Source organism: Lygodium microphyllum, chromosome 3, assembly GCF_053477565.2.
Source record: "Lygodium microphyllum isolate KBCC chromosome 3, Lygodium_microphyllum_v1.1.10, whole genome shotgun sequence".
Classification (NCBI taxonomy): Eukaryota; Viridiplantae; Streptophyta; class Polypodiopsida; order Schizaeales; family Lygodiaceae; genus Lygodium; species Lygodium microphyllum.
In genome coordinates, this window is record NC_141137.1 from 25,410,257 (window position 1) to 25,431,337 (window position 21,081).

The following is a 21,081-nucleotide window of genomic DNA, read 5'->3' on the forward strand; positions in this document are numbered from 1 at the left end:
ATGACAAGACTTTGGGTAGAAATTTTTTGTGAGAATGAGTTTAGAGGCTTCTTATTCACTCTTCTCTAGAGGTAGATGAGGTTTGGCAAACTAGTAGAAAGCCAAATGCTACATTAGACCACATATGGCAATATCTTATTGGCATATGTACTATAATTAGTAAACACTAATCACAAGGCACTTTTCAACTAAAAATTTCCCCTAATGAGAAGGCCCTTTGATATCTTATAGCTATTGTTGTAGTGATAAGGAGCCAAATTTTATCCTATCAAAAATTTTTTATGGAACTGGTGTAGTCACCCACCAAGTAGTACAAAAACTGCAAAGCCATACTCTTATAGGTCTAGTAGCTCCATTCATCTCCATTCATAGTATGAATAAAGATGGATGAAAATTTATTGTAGAAAGTGGAATCTATGATGGGCCTACAAATTAGGGGGAAAATGCTCATGTAGAGACCTTTAAATTTGTGAGGTTAGGAGAGAGGAGAGGTAAGCAATAAGCTAAGCACTACGAAGGTGATGTGAAAACATAATTTCCTTCACAAGGGTTATAGCTACAAAGACTACAACCTAAAAGCTAACAAGCATTGATGATGAGTGTATGGACTCTATATGGTATTGTGAATTAACTACTTTTACTCTCGATGTGGAGTGGACATAATGACTCTTGGGCCACAATGATGAGCGTCTCAACTCTATATGGCATTATGATCTATCTACTTTTACTTATCATATGAAGTAGACATTAAAAATCACTCTTACACCATCATGATCAATATCTAAAAGTAGAATCGAGATCAATACTAGCTATGAAGTAATATCAATCATAATCTCTGAAGAGCCTTGTATGTTGAAAAATGCAATAGCAATGTGTCATGAAATACCTATATCTCCCTTCCTAGTATAGGTGAAGATGGATGAAAAGTGACGGTAGAAGGTGGATATTATAAACTAGTAGATTAGGAGGTCAATCATTCATATAGAGGCCTTCTTGTTTTCCAAGTTGGGAAAGAGAATATGGAAGAGTTGAGCTAATCACCACTAAGGTGATGAGATAACATCATTGTCACCACACAAGAATTAAAGCCACAATGACATGTAAGAGTTGCCAACCCCTAAAGTGATGAGTTAGACTTGTTGCCACCATAAGAATTATAGGCAAAATGGCTATGAGAAGTTGAGGAGAATCAAACATAAGTATATCAACTCTATATGGTGGTTTGAGGTTACTACTTTGTCGATGTGTATGAAGTAGACCATGGCAATAACTCTTGCACTATTACAAAGAATCAATCCATGGAGTCAAAGTGTGATGTGTTCACTTGTAATATCATTGGCAACACGATTTTAATGGTTCATCAAGATGATTTTTCTAGGCATTGCCACTCAATACTCGTTTGAATAACATGAGGTTTGCTAGTGATGCTAAGAGGCATATTCCGCAGTGAATCCCGTGAGACCATGGTGGATTCCATGAGCTGTTGCGGTGGATTCTGTAAAACTATATTTATTTTATGGGGCTCATACACAAGGTGGGTTCCTTGTGGAAGAAGTTGACGGGGACACCTGTCCTTTTCGGGTATCAGATTAATTAATGTGCATGTGGGTGATTGCATAGTGGATGATTCCACAAAAACCATATTTTAATTAATGGGCGTTTATGAGTTTAGAGTGCACTCGTATTAAATCAAGGTTAGGACAAAGTTCCAACCTATTTATTTATTTTGTAGTTGAAGACTGCTAGGTATTCACTTTTGTCAGTTAAATTTTATTATTTTCTAAAAATTGTGAATGCTTCAATTGATGTGTAGAGCAGGCAAGGGTGGCATTGGGAAGCCTTATTTATTAAAGCATTTGACAAAAATTTATTATTTTGTATGTGCATAGGCGCTTGGTTTAAATATTTCATTATTGGACATTGTATTTGGACACCGCTCGATTTTTGGGATGCCCAACCACTTTATTTTTTATTTGGACAAAAGCAAACACAAATGCCGAAGCATGGTAATTGTAAATTGGGCTATTTTTGAGCTTGAAGATTAATAAATTTATAAACACATACCTTGTGGAGAGCTCACACATGGCATGGGCCAAGATTGTGCCCAATTTGTCTTTTTGTCTCATGTCGTGCAAAACCTTCTTCTTACTTCACGAGTTTTAGTAGAGTTCTTTGTTCTTGGGGACCTTCTGGCGTTCACTACTATGTGTGTATACAGCATCCGATTTGTGCATTAGTGGTATCAGAGAAAAGTTGAGATCAGGGGCTTTCAATCGCTTACCATCTTGCACGAAGGCAAAGCTTCTGGAATAAATCGGCTCTACAGGCAGTAGTCTGGTGACAAACTGTTAATACTAGCATGTTCTTGGCAGTGAAGAACCCCATGCTGTGATGTCAGATCATGAAGGACCACTTCAGGCTGCGGAGGACCACTTCCCAAGCTCCTTTGCAAGTTGTCTTATTTCCAGAGAAGAAGTTGATCAAGATTGAATTTATAAAGCTTAATAAGCTTTAAAAAAAGCTTAAGCTGATCACAATCCAACGATCCGTGGTGGCATGACGAATTGCAGGACGTCGACGTTGTCAAAAAGTTGTCCTCGTCCTATCGCTCAGCAAACGATTAGTTAAGATTTTTTTATCTAAAGCTTGTGAATTAATTCTGAAAACTTCAACAAGCCTCTGTTCACGTCTGCACCTTGATAGAGTTAATTTCCAACAAGTAAACTATCACATGCAGACTATACAAAAGACGTATTCGCTTGGAAGAAGACCGTCATTAATTGTTGTACCCACAAAAAAAGAAAGATCGCAAAAGCCATATATATATTTTTTAAAAAGGCAAGCCTTGTAAATCTAAAATTAAGCTATGCTCATCCCTCTAACCATATTTTGAGTGTGTAAGGTTTTTTGATATTTTGCAGGATGTCAGATAAAAAAATGGAAGATTTTATGGCCGAAGGTGATTTACCGAAACCAACCATGGAGCAAAAATTGGACCTAATTATGATGCAACTTCAAGTGGAATGAAGAGCACATCAAACTTTGCAAGCATAAATGGCTACACTTCAATGATCCCTTATTGATAAAAATGGAGCGCGACTTGAAGATGTTATTTGACGTACGGTTGACACGATACTCGAAGCACAGTCTCTTAGGAAAGAAGCCAAGATAAGTAAAAGAAATTTCAAATTTTATACTTTTCATGGGCAACGTGACAAAAAAACTATTTTCACTTTTATCAGTTAGTTTAATGATTATTTCCATGAAGAGTAGTATGCTAAAAAAGATAAACTCAAATGTGTCACTAACCATCTAGTAGACAAAGCATCGTTATGGTGGACTATTGTCCGCAAGAGTATTGATTGTCCTACTACTTGGGAGGCATTTCAAAAGAAATTTTTACAAAATTTTCTTTCACCTCAATTCCATGAAAAAGCAATCAAACAGTGGGATCTTCTGCAACAAAGAGATCATGAATCCATTCCACAATACACTGAGCGTTTCTAGAGTGCCTTATTACAACTTTGAATGCTTGAAGATGTTCTTGAGGAGGCGATCCACAAGTGCAAGTATATACCCGGTTTGCTTGGTCACTTCTATGTAGAAGTGAACATGTTCAAGCCAAAGACTTTAGAGGATGCGATTTCTTTAGCCCATGATACTGAATATAAAATCATGGACGAGAAAAGCGATCACAACAATTTCCAACTAACGGAAACTTTTAGTACAAAGCAATTCAATTCTAACTTTCGAAGATTCAATCAAAATCACTTTGTTTCTTCTTCTTTCCGTAAACCTTGGACATGAACTTCTCCTTTACCATCAAACACAAATTCAAACCCTAAGCCATCTCTCCAGCCAAATCCCGACATGCCGGAATTTCAAGCCATTACCAATAATGTTCCAAAGCAAAGTCTATAGTTTGCTACAAGTTCCATCAACCTGGACACTTAGCGGTGAACTGTCAATCCAAGAAGCCAACTGTTCAAATCAATTACTTGGGAGCAACTAAAGAGGAAGGCCATCCAGATATGTCAGATTTCACTGAAGATGATGATGATATTGGAAATACTTCAAAAACTTTACCAGGTATATCAAATCCTCATTCATTATTAATGATGAAATGTCTTATGCATGGTCAAGAATGTCACAACTCTATAGAAACAGAATTTGTATCCTTTTTCATTAATTTGTCTATATAATGGTTTATTAAATTTATTTCCTTTGCACTAATTAGATATAAAGAAAAGTGCATTGGAGCTGGCCACTGATGAGTGGTCACAGGTTATGGTGGACCCACACGGTGGGTTAGAGAAAAGATAGTTCACACTTCCACCTATATGACCGGATTGGGCGCCTGTGACTAGAACTCACGCATATCAGGGTTAGACTTGCACACAGAAAGGATTGATGTCTTGAAGTGTGGGCTAGATCCACCAGAACAGACAGTTACAATCAACAAGATGGCATGATCATGAAATGCTTGTATAATGTGCATGTGTGGGCTGAAAGCTTGAAATACACATTTCTTTGCATAGGAAAGTCACATGAAGATTCGGATACCATTTTTGTGATGTACACGGAAAAAGCTTTCATATGATACCCATATTGGGGGGGTCCCTAAATTTTAGGAGATCCCTAAATTTTAGGAGGTCCCTAAATTTTAGGAGCCTCGAATTAGCCTAAAAATACTAGTCCTAAAAAATAGGGATGTCATTCTAAAAATAGTAAGTTCTGTACTCTGACTGTGCTTATTAAATTTGGTTGTTTCTATTCTTGACAGTATTCAACCCAAAAAGGAAGGCCATAGAGAAGAGACAAGTGTCAAGACACTTGTCACACAAGTTTCCAAGTGTCCCACCACTTGTCACATCTCATGACATGTGGCTGGACACTTGTCTTGTGCTACTCCACTTTCCCCTTTTGTACTAGCTCTCCCCTCTCCTATAAATAAGAGCTCGTTTTTCTTCATTGATCATCATTTTTCTTTGCTGTAAACTCATGTACAGCACCCACAGATAGCCAGAAACTGGCCCCATCCATCCCCATCATCATCCCCCACTTCTCCATTATCAAATTCCTCCATATTCCCTCTTCTATCACTGTTGTTTTACAAGATAGCAAGCCTGTAAATTCATTACAGCACCTCCTTCTTGAGCTCTTTCTTCCATTTTAGCTACAAGAAGCAAGCTCTATCCATGTACTGCTGATCCAGGATGGAGAAATGCTGAATTCCCCTTTTTCTTCTCTCATACTGTAAAGAAATCAGTTATTATCATTGCATAATAGATAATGCATGTGTGTTTGTACATCTTTGCATGATCTTGTGAGAGTGAGAATTACTTCTTCTCACTCTCGGGTTGATTGTAACTGAGCTCTTCCCTAAGGGACTTGGGTTGAGCAGAAATACATTCCTTTGGGAGGGGGTTGCCCATCTTCAACCCTCAATCTTATCTCCATTACTTTTACATTTTCATGGCTGTAATTTTGTGAGTAATTTTCATTTTCAGCTTTAAGTGTTCATTCTCTTTTATATTAAATCTCGAAAACAAGCAAATATCATAATTGTTAAGCATACTACGTTGTTCGGGGCGTTTACAAAGAAAAGATTGTTTTGCATGATGATGGAAGCACACATGATTTTATTTCTGCAAAGTTAGTAAAAGAATTGAATTTACATACTATTCCAACTCATTATCGCACAAAAGCTACATTCTTAAGCACTAGATACAATGGTACACAAAAAGTTCATGATTTAGAAATTAAAATTGGTGATTATATTGAGCGCATAAATTTCTTGGTTGTGCCTTTGCAAGCTAGTGACATTATTTTAGGAATACCTTGGCCTCACAAATATAATCCCGACATAGATTCTTCCACACATTCCATGAAAATTCATCTTAATGGAAAACGAAGTACATTACATGGAAGGCACACATTTGATAATTTTCCCTAGCTTAGTCACACATAGGCTAAACGTGCATTGAGAAAAGGTAGCAAATCATATTTAGTATGGGTGAATGAAATTGAAGCTAAGGAAAATCAAATGCATCCTAGGCACACACAATTTCTTTCACAATTTAAAGATTGTTGACCCACCCCCTGATTTACCACCTACACATCTTGAAGACCATAAAATAGACTTAATCCCTGGTTCTCAACCACCATGTAAAGCACCTTATAGACACAATTAGATTAAGTAGAAAGAAATCCAAGCACAAGTTGAAGAATTGTTAGAATTGTTAACCCGAGGACTCATTGTCCTGTTAGTCAAGAAGAAAAATAATACCTATAGGATGTGCATTGACTATCATGCCTTAAACAAGCTCATTGTTAGAATAGATATATGATCCCTAGGGTAGACAAGCTCATGGTGGCCCGATTTACAGATATGGTAGACGAGGAGTTGTCTTGGACACCATCAGGTTATTCCATTAGATCTACTTCAGCACACTCTCATGCTTTGATTTCTAGTAGACAAGCTCAATGCTTCAGACTAGGCCCAGATAGAGGAAGTGGTTCTAGGGGGTATTGTGGAGATGTGGATATTGTGAGTCCATGGTTAGCTCGAGATAGAGGTGCTACTCCTCGCTCTTGTGTAGGCTTGAGAGAGGGTGTCTTAGGTCCGTGTTGTGAAGGCACCGATGTAGTGTCTCAATCTCGTTGTTCTGGTGGAGGCGTGTCAGTTGTAGGATTTGTCACACTTGTAGAGACATCTACTCTAGTGACTTAGCCATCCACAGGTGGAACCCCTATGGGTGCTACTCCAAGATATACGACCCCCATGGATATACCAAATGTACATGGATCTCTTGGTAAGGCCCAAGAGCATGGTCATAGGTGCGAGAGGACACACCTTAAACATACCCCAGAGAGGGGTATGGATACCTTGTAGATGATAGGATAGGAGCCATGATCATGAATGATGAGGGGAGGAGGGTGATGTTTCACATGAGAGAGTTGTGCCAATAAGTTTTTTGGCACAACATCTTGGACCATTGGAATAACATACTTGAGGGGAGCAAGGACTACATAGTAGCATCCTTGCATGAGGAGTTTCCAGTGTCTAAATGTTTGGGGTCGAAAGTCTACCACGGGGGTAAGAGACAACAGGGTGAAGGGAGATTCAAGCAGAGGAGTAGACGAAAGAGAAGGGGTTCAAAGAAATAGAAGATGTAGAAGAATACTCACGGGGTAAAGCCTATCAATTTATTTCTACATTATGAGAAGATAAATCTCTTGTATGCAAAAATGTGCATAAAACAATAACTTCCTCTATGATGCTCACACCGCCAATCTGATACTTCCATTGGCTCCGAAAGGGGGGTAAAATATTAAAACACCTAGCCAAAATTCTGCCAGATAGCTCCTTCTTTATCTCCCATTTTGGAGTGTTGTTCCCTGCCTAAAAATTACAATCGCGTGTCGCACGATTTCGCCAATCCTTCCTTTTATGTAAAATTCTCCCAAAATGGCTAAAAGCTACTTTCTTTCTTTTACATGTCATCCTATTCTAGAAGTTGCCTACGACTTTTGGATATTTATAAGAGATAATATCTAAAATATCACAAATTGGCTAAACTTGTAAAAAAAATGTAGTATTTTTTAACCATCCACACTACAAACAATGACACTAATGACTAATATGGCATTGGCTCTCTAGATCAATAAGAAATACAAATGACAATATACTCTAGAGTTTTTCACATTGTATTCGCGTGTGGCATGACATCCACCCCCTCTTAAGCTGCACATCCTCTAGCATGTGCCAACGTCTTATGGATCTATAGTGTTAGAAGAAGTATCCTCTGCCATGTCAATGTCTTCATCTTCTACCTCTTCTTCTTTCATATTCTCATGTTCATGCTCAAAAAAATCTTGAATGACTTCATACATCTCTAAAGTGTCAACATAAATAACCTTTTTTTCTATCTTGTTTTCATCATTAAATGCTACAGAAATTTCAGCCACTATATCAACATCAACCAACATTGAAAATAGGCATGAAATATGTTCATGTGCATCCATCAAACCATATGTCTTTAGTTCTTTTTCAGCCCATCCTACATATTTCTTTTTAGCCCTGCACATGACTAAAATATTCGTAAAACAGTCAAGACTACATGCTGTCCATTCCTACAATCTAGATACAAACACAATTTTTCCCTTTCTAATTGGAGGCATAATTATCTTCCTAAAGGCACTACCATAGCCTCCACTTATAGCAGTGCTATCTAAAAACCCTTAAACTCTCATACATTAGGTGCAACGAGAGGTAGCGAGGGCATGATTGGAGGCAAGGGTGGTCCATCATGAAGGAGTGGCAACCACAAGACTTATCTGGAGAACTTTGTAAGTTTTTCTTTTCTTATTCTCACTTTTTTATTTGCAATATCACTTGTACTAACAATCGCGTTTCTAACAGTTGTATTCTATTTTCTTTGCAGCACTCCATTACAAACCGCAATTCCACCAGCCTCGAGACTCGATATGTAGAGAGACGCAGTCTTACTACATTGATCGATAGACTATATGCACACAATAGCCTAATAAATTCAATCATCTTTCTTGTCCGTAGTTACTATTTTATTATAAATGTGTTATGTATGGTAGATTGATGTGTAGTTGTTCATTTTATAAAGTCGGTTTGATACTCCTTTGTGTCGGGATGAGCTTTTGGATGGCGAGGATCTATAGCTCACACTTGGATTCATGGAGTGCACATCCTTTTCGTTTTTGGTCATGTGATTTATGTAGGCATCTTCTATGTACTATGTTGTTATCATCCTTTGTATCTTGCCATAATTCCATGAGTTTTCAATTGTGATCTTATACTTATTCTATGTATCAGTCTTGTGGGTTCAAGTATATTTTGCACTCATCTTGATGACCATTGCACAAGCTGCTTTGCCATAAATTTTTTTTCTCTCTAACTGTCACTATTAGCGTTGCAAATTTACTGCACTTGCTGCTATTATCATCGTAATATGCATTGCAAACCATCGCTATTTGCATCGCAAAACTGACAAAAATTACGACGCTAATAGTGACCCAAATATTGATGGTTTAATGGAGACGCCAATACCGATGCGTTTTAGCGACGATGGGGGAAATTTTTTAAATGAACAATTTTATCACTTTGAACGTTGGTATGAGGCTTGTATCTTGTAGTGATTGAGTCATTAGTGAAGAACAGTTTCATATTGCTAGTTAGATAGGTTAGGGGAGCTCCTCACTAATGTTCTAACCTATATTTATCCATATTGATATTCGATCCCAAGATATGAACTATCTCATTGCCATGGAATATAATCCATTGTTTTACAATTGATGGCTGTAAAAATGGTTGAGGGTTCCCTTGTATACATGCTAGCACCTCATAATCAAATTCTTGGCATGACCCCCCTTACACAATCCTAGAAGTCTTTCAATCAATTGGGAAGAGGAGGGGTTTGCACAAACTCACCTCTACATAAACTTTGCAATTTGATCATTTTTTTAATATGCAAAAATTTCTTTGTTTTTATGTGAAATTTTAGCTTTTATTGACAAGTTCTACATATATTTTTTGTTTTTAACAAACTCAACACTTCTCCAAATCTCACTACAAGATGTTATTAGACTTTGAATATGGCAGGGGCAAGGAGACAAAGTCACATCCAAAAGAATGACCAAGTCGCATATACTATTTTCAAAAGAGAATATGACTACAAGGTAAGTATAGAAGTTAAGGATAACACCACTTGTACAAATAGATCCATAACCTAGAGGAGATGGTAGCCATAAATCCAAATGCCTTGAGAGTACATGGAAAAGTTTGAGGGGAAAATAAATTACGAGTAGTGCACAACATTTCTCATGACTTATGATTTTGACAAGCATAATGGGTTAGTCATAATAAGTGACAACCATGGGCAGAAATAGGTGGAGATCCCTTTTAATCCAAAAGTAGTATACAAAGTCTTTGGTCTATGAGATAAGTAAGAGAAATTACCAAAGAGAGATATCTATGCAATGTTAGGGATGTATAAACAGAAGGTTTTCACTAATGAAGACATCATCTTTGGAAGATGTCCCAGATCTCTCAATTAAAATTCAAGCTAAATTAATATATGCTCTATTCTCTAAAAACATGCACAACTTCATGGTGAGCAGAATCTAGGTAGCAATGCTAGAATGTGTGATTACTTGGGTAGTGGATAACAAAAACCTTAATGCCTACATCATAAAAACCATTGATGATGTAGCAAAGGTATTGAGCTTTGAAGCACGTGTCCAAGCAATTAGGACATGTATCGGTAGTAAGCACACAGAAAAAAATTAAAAAAGGCGGCAAAAGAGAAGGGTCTTCACCCACTATTCTTTGATGTGAACACAAGAATATATAGATATGTCATAGTGAGATTGCTACTTCAGGCTACATTGCTATCAAGATACTATTTTGAGTTACTAGAAGATATGAACGTCATCCAATTTACCAATTGTAGCTATCCTTTTCTTCCAACAATAGCCCCAGCAACATGGTCCAAATTGAAGATCTATATGATGAGAAAAACATACTTAGAAAGATTGTTGCAGCTACTACCCCAACCACCATTGAGGAATTATTAAAAAGAGCCCCAATGAAGTCCTCATCATTTACTTATATATTAATTTTCTTCAAAATAAAGAGAGAAAACTAGAAAGAAAAAGACTAAGGGCCCCACACAATCATAACACCTAGGGCCTTAACCCCTAGCCCTACCCTACTTTACAAACTCAAGGCACCTCAAGGGTCGGACATCTCAAGAACATCGATAGCCATGTCACCCTGAGCTTTGCATCACACCTCCCCAAGCATCAATTGGGTCCTCGAGTGTGAGACAATATTCCAAGCTTTCTTGGGGTTCCTTAGCTCATCTCCTAGTTGCATCGCCATGTACAAAAGTCATAGCACATTGAGGTAGAAACCCCCTTAGAAAGTGCAAACATTCTTCTATGGTGAGAACCAAGATTGCAAACCAATGATATCAGTGGCCCACCTCGTCTTGATTCTTTCCTCCCCTACCTCGAACAACGAGGCTACCCTTAAAGACTAACTCAAAATTAATCCCACTCTCATCAACACTGGCCCAAAGCACAAGGATACTAATGGGGCTACCCTCTACATCTCCAACTGACACTAGCTACACATAGATCCCATCTAACCATAGAGTGCCATGGGATTGGCATAACGCTAGGAGGAGTAATTTTAACCCCTTCTATGAAGGTGCAATCACCAAGGAGCATGCAAAAGAGAAAAAAAAAGCTGAAGAATTACAAAGACACAAGAAAAACATAACAAAAAAAGAGCTTAGCATGTGTAATTCTTGAATCAAAAAGTTACTTGGAATTATTTTTATACAAAAACACCACGGTTGCTCCTGTGCAAATTGTAATAACTAATCTCAGTCAAAGATAGTTGGTAAATAAGTGAAATAATGTAAATGATGTATGTAAGTGAGAGAAGGCCTCTCTAAGCAAATGTAGAAGGAGAGTGCCCAAAAAAGGCTATGTATAAAAATTGGAAAGTGAATGGATAAGCTCATTCTTGTGGTATGCAATCTTGTGAGCTCTTTTCTTACTTCTTACTTGAGAGAGAGAGAGAGAGAGAGAAAGAGAGAGAGAGAGAGAGAGAGAGAGAGATAAAGAGAGAGAGAGAGTGTGTGTGTGTGTGAGAGAGAGAGAGGTAGAGTGAGGGACTAGTTGGAGAAGCTCTTGCTTCTCCCTCCTCATGCTCCGCCTCTTCTTTCTTTAATTCTTTATGGAGCTTCTATGACAATCAAGGGAGAGGAGGTAGAGTTTGTTTGACGCATGTTACAAGGATCATAGAGTCACTGATGAGCCTTCCATGAATAGACTACAATGAGAAGGTAAATTGGTGAGTTTTATACACTCGTTGGAAGAGTTTCAATGGTTAGGTAAGAGGTAGCCATAGTTGCATTGCTTGAAACACTTGAAACAATAAGCATTTCGTAAGCTTGATGGTCTATCGTGTAAGAGTGATGACATATCTTCAACAGTCCAAATGAAATTGGCAAAGAACTTGGAACATGGATAAAAGAAAGGAAAGGAAAGGAAGAAGAGGAGGCTCAACTTGAAATTAGAAAATTTGTGGTCCATCGAGAACGACATCTTTAGCTTGAACATCGCAAAGAATATTGGACATTAGTCTTCAAGCAAGGAGATGCAACCCCACTCTTATTGTAGTGAAACAAGTCCCACTCCACCTAATACTAGTCATGTTGTAATAAATGGATGGAAGCTATGTTGGCTTTCTTACATGCCTAGAAACCTATGAATTCCCAATCCTTCTCCGTTGGATTCGCCCTTTTGGTGTAATTAGATTTTACATTTAATACAACTAAAGATCATTTCATTATTTTAAAAAAAGAAGGAAAAAGGCCAGTGTAGATCAATGTTGTATGGGAAATTCCCGTCAAATGAGAGTTCCATACTAACAGCAACATAGGAGAGAGAGAGAGGGGGGGCGAGGCAAACCAACTATGGCAAAGAACTCAAAAGGAAATGGCTCTCGCAAAGTGGGAAGAGGAGCAATAGGGGTGGGCAATAAGGCCGTCGTAATGCTAGAGTCGGAAGGAAAATCGGGCAACACGGGTGATGGCAACTCGTGCATTGCATGGGATAGAGAATGCTAGCAACAAATTGCGACCACCTCTCATGCCGTCATCTTCTTTTGTGCATGGCCTCCTCCTCCCTCCTCCTCCCTTCTCCTCCTTAGTTGCCCACTCACCTCTCGTCCCCTCTCATTAGTGCCTCTCCCACCATCCCTCTGCCATCACCTCCCTTTCTCTCTCTCCCTTCCGCTGTCGTGATGTTATGAGGACACAGTGTGAAAAAGTATGGAATGCATCATCATCCAACTTCTTTATTGATCTAAAGAGTCAATGTGATCTAAGCCATTAGTACTAGTGTGAGTTGCATGGATTATCCAAAAATACTAGATTTTTGGATAATTTTAGCCTGTTTTTGATATTATTTATTGTAAAAATCCAAAAAAGTTAGAAAAAGCTTCTAGATTAGGATGGCATGCAAAAATCTAGTTTATTTTTCAGCCAATTATGGGATTTTCACAAGACGGACAGATTGATGAAATCGCGCACATCGCGATCACTATAAATAGACTGAAAACTACAAATTAAACTGAAAGAAGAAGAAGGAGTGATCTAGGAGATCCGTGACCAGGTGTCTTGGCAAGTGTCCTAGGGTTTTACCCCCCTTTCGGAGCCAACGAAGCCATCAGATTTGGGTTCTGAGCAAGAGAGAAGGAGCTGTAATTTTGATGCACGTTTTGTTCTCTACAAAGAAGCTCCAGGAGATCTAATGCCTGGAGATTGCTTTTGAGTAGTGCGAAGATTCCAGGTTCTTTCAATACATATTGATTTAATTCATTGTGCTTTGTCTTTGTAGTGTTTACCACTTGTGTATTCTCTATCTTCTCTTCCATCTCCTATCTCTACTTCCTTCTACTTCTAATCCCTGGTGGATTCGACCTTTCGACAAAAACCCCTCCAACATTGGTAAACCCGACGTGAAAGGTTGTCAAGAAGAAGGAAAGACAAGATGGGAGAATCTTTGAAGACATGCTCCAGTGATGTTTTGCAATAGTTGGTGCAAAATATGAATATGCTTATGCAGGTACAATAACAACAACAGGTGATGCAAGTTCAGCTCAAACAGAAAGTGTTATGATGAATGCTTTGCAAGCAGTTGAGTGTGAGGTGAAGTTATTCAATGGCAGGAATGTATCTGCATATGTACTATGCTTAGAAGATGGAAATATTTGGGGTGGCTCAATTTGCATGGAGCCGATATTTTGTATATGTTACTGTTCATGAACTAAAAGCACGGATTACTGAATTATACTTGCAGGATGCTAACTGGGTAGCCTTCAAGAAGACACTCAGGGAAGAATTTTACATTGAGAACACCAGTTTGATTATGCGCAAGAATTTTCAAGAGTGGGTTTTACAACCCAATAAGGGTCTTGTGGCTACAAAATTATTAAGAGAATTTGAAAGTCGATTTGAGCAGTTGGATCTTGCAGAAGAGCAGGCTCCTGCAAGTCAAAAAATTGAATTGTTTCTACATGCAGCTGATCTTGAGCTTCAAGAGAAGCTTGATGATTTGCTGGAGGATCAGACTACAGAGGCAGGTTTGAAAACAGAATGGAGACATGTCAAGGAAGTTGTTACTGCACTTATGAAGAACCATAGAAGAAGAGAAAGATTGCATGTCTCTAGCTTGCCCACTATTACGGGCAAGACAGTTGATGTATCTAGTAAGCCACCTACTTCTATGGCTAACCTTATGGCTGTACCTACTATTGTTCCCTCTGTTAGGGAATATGTCTTAGATGAATTGGTCAAAGGCATGCGGGATCTTCAATTGAAGGTTGCAAAATTGGATGAAAAAAGACAAGAAGAAAGGGGACGGCCTAAGCTTGGAAAAAGATGTATATGGTGTGACAATTTGCAGCATGAGAGAAAGGTTGTGCTGCCTATCAAGAGGCCTTGGCACGACAACTCATCTTTTGGAAAGATGGCAAGATCCATGCACAAGAAACGGGATTGCCTCTTGCTTTGAATTTTGGAAAGGGAGGTATGTAGAACTTGTTGGAAGACTTGGATGTCTGAAATGCTTATGCGGCGGTACATGTTTCTACTTTTGGTCTACAGTTGGATAGAATGCATGGCCAAGTGATGGTTGGTCTAAAGGCTGAAATATGGACACATGCTTTACATGCAGCTAAAAAGAGAAAGGTCACTAATAGTGAAATGTCTCATGTAGGGCAAGATATTCGTGGCATAACTGGTTGGGAATCACCGATAGATGCAAATTCAGTGTATGCATATTTAGCAAAGGTACAAAACACAGATATACTTGTGGAAGAAAAACGAAAAAGAGATGAAGATATTGCAGGGATATCTAAAAGAATGACAACAAGTGTGGATCAGCCTAAAGCTACAAATCAGCCACCTCCGAGCATGTTATGGAAGAGGTCAGTCAGGAGCAAAAACAGGATAACAAACAAGAGGGCAAAAAGAAGGGAAAGCAACCAGGATATAAGTTGCAATATGACATTGAGACAGCCACAGATCTTAAGAAGATACTTGAAGAACGGATCTTAAACAGTCAGGTGGAATTTACCTTGGGAGAGGTGCTTGGCATTGCCAAGCGAGAATTTCATGATGAGATCATTGACATAATTAAAAGGAAGTGTCAGTTTCTTGGTAATACCACTAGTGCATTGCTGCAATTTGAAGAGGAAACTGGTTTGTTGGGTATTTGGGTTGAATATGAGCATGAAGTAAGTACAGGATTGTCTATGTAGGATGCTACTAATCAGTGGACAGCATGTGAAAAAGAGAAGAAAGTGGCTGAAAATGCATTGTCTTGTAGCAATATGCATGGTGGAGTAAGGCAAATGCAACAATATGGAGAAGAGACTCTAGGATTTTTTCCTCGAAGTCACTACACAAGAAATCATTGGGCTAGAGCTACCACTGAAACGGTAGTGAAAATAGGGGAGCGTGAAACTCCTTGTGTTGCTTTACTTGACCATGGATCTAAGATAAATGTAATTTAGCATGGATTGTATGAAAATGGTGCATGGCTTGTAGACACTGATCATGGTTGGCAAATGAGGACTGCAAATAATTATTCAGGGGAGCTCTATGCTGCATGTCCTAATGTAAAAGTGGCGATTGGTGATGTATAGGAAGAGCAACACTTCTTTGTGCAAGATAATTCCTCATATGCAGTGATTTTGGGACAGCCCTATATTACAGGTGTGCATATGGAAACAAAGGTGCTTGATGATGGTTTTGCTTATGCAAGAGTTAGAAGGAAGGATGGGAGAAAAGCAGTCCAATTTCTTACTATTTGTGTTAATCATCCTAGAAATCGGGATATGCTTCGAGAGTCTCCTTTGGTTCCAAATGCAAGGGAATTCAAAGACCTGGATTTTCATTAAGCATTGTTGTAATGTGGAGCTACAGTAGTGTTGTTCAGTGGGTGTACTCACCTCTTGATGAAATGAAGCATGTATTTACTATTGGTAATTCTCAGTTTATAGCAAACAGTTCATGTTGGTTTAAGCCTATGGAAGCTATGTGCAGGGCTAAACGCATATCTATGAAATGGGCTACTAAGGAACTAAGAGCATTGGGGTTGTTAGCTAAAAATGATGGCATTTCAGGCATCTTTTATGGGTTGAATATTAATGACACTATGGCTAAAATTTCAGCAAGTATACATGCAAAAAATGAGGCTGAAAACACAGTGTTGTCATTATGTTCTTTGGGTATGTATAATGCTATAGCGTCGTTTGCTCAGCAAGAAGGATTACAATGGGATGAAGCACTTGTGGAGACAAAATATAAGACAGTTGACAAAAAGGTGAAACCAATTGCTTTGCCACTTCCATAAGAGAGTGGGGGTATGTATGAAAAAGTGTCAAGGCAGCCAAGCTTACAGGATCCTAAAGATATAGGTCATCAGTTTACATCTGAAACATTACAGGAATTGAAAGTTACTGCAGAAGGGTTTCTTTTGCTTGCTGAGAGATCAGCCAAGTGAAATAGGTTGTGTGGATCCAAATGTTGTCTCTCCTATGGTCATATTTACGGTGCCACATATACTATGGAACTTGAGGCCTATTCCAGTGCCTAAAGCTTACTTGCCAAAGCTGATGGATTTGCTAAATGAAAAGATTTGTATGAAGATCTTGGAGCCTTATTTAGCCCCGTACTCAAATCGTTGGTTTAATGTGCCCAAAAATAATGGGGCTTTGAGTTTTATTCAAGATATGCAACTGGTCAATAAAGTAACCATAAGAAATGTGGGTGCAGATCCTGTGGTTGATGAAATTGCAGAGGCTTTTCCAGGCAAAGCAATCTATTCTTTGGGTGATCTTTACTCGCGTTATGATCAGTTTCAGCCTACAATTGAAAGCATGGATATCACAACCATGAAGACTCCTTTGGGGTTAGTACGAATGTGTAATCTCCCATAGGGTGCAACAAACTCAATGGCACACATGACAAATGCTATGAATAGGGTACTCAGGGATTTTATATCACAATTGACTGTGCCCTTCTTGGATGATGTTCCAATCAAAGGGTGTGCAGTGGATGAAAAGAATAAAGAGATGGATGCTCATGGATGCAGACACTTTGTTGCAGACCATATTGTGGATTTGTGAGAGGATTTTGACACGTCTAGAAGAGGTGCATTTAACTCTTTTTGGACAAAAGTCTGTCTTTGGAGTTGAAGAGGTTTTGATTGTTGGGCATATGTGTGGGCCTTATGGGTGAAGACCATCACTAGCAAAAATAGATGGGATTGATAGAATGCAAGATGTATGCATGAATGTATTAGAGGTGCGTAGATTCTTGGATGCATGTGTGTTCTATTTGATATGGATTCCTCACTTTGCATATGTAGCCGATGCTCTTTATCAGCTTCTAAGGAAAGGTCAGAAATTTCATTGGGAAAGGAAGCATCAGAAAGCAATGAAGAAATTGAAGCAGCTCTTAAAATTTGCTCCTACATTGAGAAAGGCTGACTATTCACATGGAAAGCCTATCATTATTAATGTTGATACAAGCCCAATTGGGATTGGATGGGCAATTGGGCAAGATGATGAGGAAGGGCAAAGATATGCAATTGGTTTTGGTGCTAAAGTATTGATTGAACAACAGAGAAGATATCCACATGTTAAAAGAGAATTATGGGGAATTCTAACAGCCCTTAAATGTGACAAGGAGTATTTTATGGGTGCTCATGTAGTCATTGAGACCTATTTTTTGCCGGTATTGGGTATAATTACTAGTTGTGCTACTCCAAACATTGCTATGCTCCGGTGGATTGCATACATCAAATCTTTGAACCCTGAATTTCAGCATATTGCAAGAAGAGATAACCCAGTGTGGCAGACATGTTATCTCGAGCACGTTATGAGAATGAAGATGGGATGATGGATGAGAAGAAAGAATATGACTTCTTATGGCTGAAAATGATGTTGTAAGAGTAGCTTGGGCAACAAAGAGGAGACACTTTAGATGTTTTGTATCTTATGTAGAAGTGTTTCAGGAAGACAAATATGCAAGAGAGTGGCTGAGAATTGGTCAATACCTCAATACATTAGCAAAGAGAGATGAATGGCCAGATGAGGAGTTTAAGAAAAGCAAGAGGAAAGCATATGGGTTTTTTTAAAAGATGGATACTTACGAAAACATGTTAAAAAGAAATAGGGTATGCCATTTGTGAGTTTTGGTGACAGAGATTCACAAGTAAAAGTAATGCAAGAATTTTATGAAAGCTTGTGGGTTGGTCATAGAGGTGTTTTGGGTACTTTTACAAAGATCAAAGAAAGATATTGGTGGCAGGGTATGTATAAGGATGTTGCTCACTTTGTGGAAACATGTATGACATGTCAAATGTATTCATCTGTGAGACATCGGGATGGATTGCAACCCACATATCCATTGTCTCTTCATTTTAAGTGGGTGGTGGATTTGGTCACAATGCCTATAGGCCTTTGGCAAATGAGGTATCTTGTGTTTGCTTGTGAATACTAGACTAATCAAGTGGAAGGCAAAGCTTTATGTACTAAGACAACAAATGCTGTGCATACTTTTCTCTTAGAAGAGATCTTTTGTCAGTATGGCTGTGTGGGAAAATTTACAGCAGATAGGGGTGAGTTCGATGCAGATGAAGCTCATAATTTCTTTGCATGGTTGGGGATAAAGCTTGCTTTAACTTCAGCCTATAACCCTAAAGGAAATGGAAAAAGTGAAAGAGGTTATCCACCTATTGTGAAGGCATTGGCAAAAGCATGTGGAGAGAAGGTAAAAGAGTGGCCACGATTGCTCCCTTATGCTTTGCGGGCTGACACAACAAATCATAGTGACGTTATAGGATATATGCCTGAAAAAGTGATGTATGGTCAAAAACCTATCATGCCAATAGAAGAGATGACAGTCACATGGAGTGTGCTACCTTGGGAGGAGGAGTTGAATCTAGAGGAGTTGTTGGCCTTACGCATTAGATAGTTGGAAAGAAAGTCAGAATACATAGAGGCAGCAATTGCAAAGTTAAGGGCAGCAAGGATACAGAACAAGAAATGGTTTGATAAAAGACATAGAGTGAGACCAAGAACCATACAAGATGGGGATTGGAAATTGGTTTATGATAGCAATTTAGACAACCAGCATAGTGCCATGCGTAAAGTTTCCAAAAGATGATTTGGACCCTATGTGGTAAGACAAGTATTTGATAATGCTAGTTATGCATTAAATGAGCTAGATGGGATAGCCATCAAACTTTCGGTAGCAGGGAAAAGAATCAAATTATTCAAAAGGCGGGAATATACTGCCTATGAGTTGCCGGAATTGGAAGAAAATAGTGGTCATGTTACAGGGGCTAGCCAGGAAGATATGGAAGATGAAGAAGCAAAGGATATGGTTGTAGAGGACAAGGACTCAGAATCCGGTGACAACGAGGATTTTGGCACATACCGGAGAATGTGCAGGTTCAGAGGGGGTGGATGTCGTGATGTTATGAGGACACAGTGTGAAAAAGTATGGAATGCATCATCATCCGACTTCTTTATTGATCTAGAGAGTCCATGTGATCTGAGCCATTAGTACTAGTGTGAGTTGCATGGATTATCCAAAAATACTAGATTTTTGGATAATTTTAGCATATTTTTTATATTATTTATTTTAAAAATCTGAAAAGTTAGAAAAAGCTTCTAGATTAAGATGTCATGCAAAGAGCTAGTTGCGTTTTCAGTCAATTATGGGATTTTCACAAGAGGGACATATTGACGAAATCGCGTGTGTCGTGATCGTTGTAAACAAGTTGAAAACTGCAGATTGAACTGAAAGAAGAAGAAGGAGTGATCTGGGAGATCCATGATCAGGTGTCCTAGGGTTGTACCCCCCTTTTAGAGCAAATGGAGCCATCAACTTTGGGTTATGAGCAGCATAGAAGGAGCTGTAATTTTGATGCACGTTTTGTTCTACGAAGAAGCTCCAAGAGATCTAATGCCTAGAGATTGCTTCTGAGTAGTGCGAAGATTCTAGGTTCTTTCAATACATATTGATTCATTTCATTGTGCTTTGTCTTTGTAGTGTTTACCACTTGTGTATTCTCTATCTTCTCTTCCATCTCCTAACTCTACTTCCTTCTATTTCTGATCCCCGGTGGATTCGACCTTTCGACAAAAACCCCTCCGACACTGCCTCACCTTCGCTTCTTCTTCCCTCAATCACTGAGTCAAGCTCTTCTCCTATCCAATTTTTTTTTCCATCATCACCCCACAATTTTTCTCATGAATCTCTAATGGCAATTCAAAAGAACTATGCTCATTTAATATCTTTCCTCCACAAAAACTTCATTTTGTAGAAACACATGTACATCTACATTCAGAGCATGCAAAATTTGGAACGACATTATACTGCATTAGATGTTTAGAAGCCGTGACTATTTCACTCTTTACTTTCTAAGTGCTTTCATGCATAGCAACATTTGACTCATAAAATGTATGTTTTTTGGAAGTATATGCAAAATTATTTATGGACATAATGCTGCATGAGATAAATGCTTTCAAGCATTGCAACATTTCACTCACAAAATGTCTATTTTCTGGAAATCAATACAAATTTCTTTTGTGGAAACAATGTTGCATGAGATGCTTCCTAGAATCGCAGTCTCACTCTTTACTCTCTAAATGCTTTCACACATTGTAACATTTCATTCAAGTTATTGTTTTGTGGAACTAAATGCTTATCTGTGAAGATTTCTATTTACATCATATAGATTTCTTCAGAGACACTACATGGCATGAGATCTTCTCCAGTAGTCACAATTTCATTCATTTGTCTCTTCACAGCTTCAAACTAATACATGACTGCATGAATTTTACCATGGAGTGAGTTCATGGGTCAGAGCCTCAGACACAAGATGACATGAATTTTTATTATGTTAACCAATTTGTGTGGCCCTTGTCCATTGCAGAGATTGAGTTGTAGA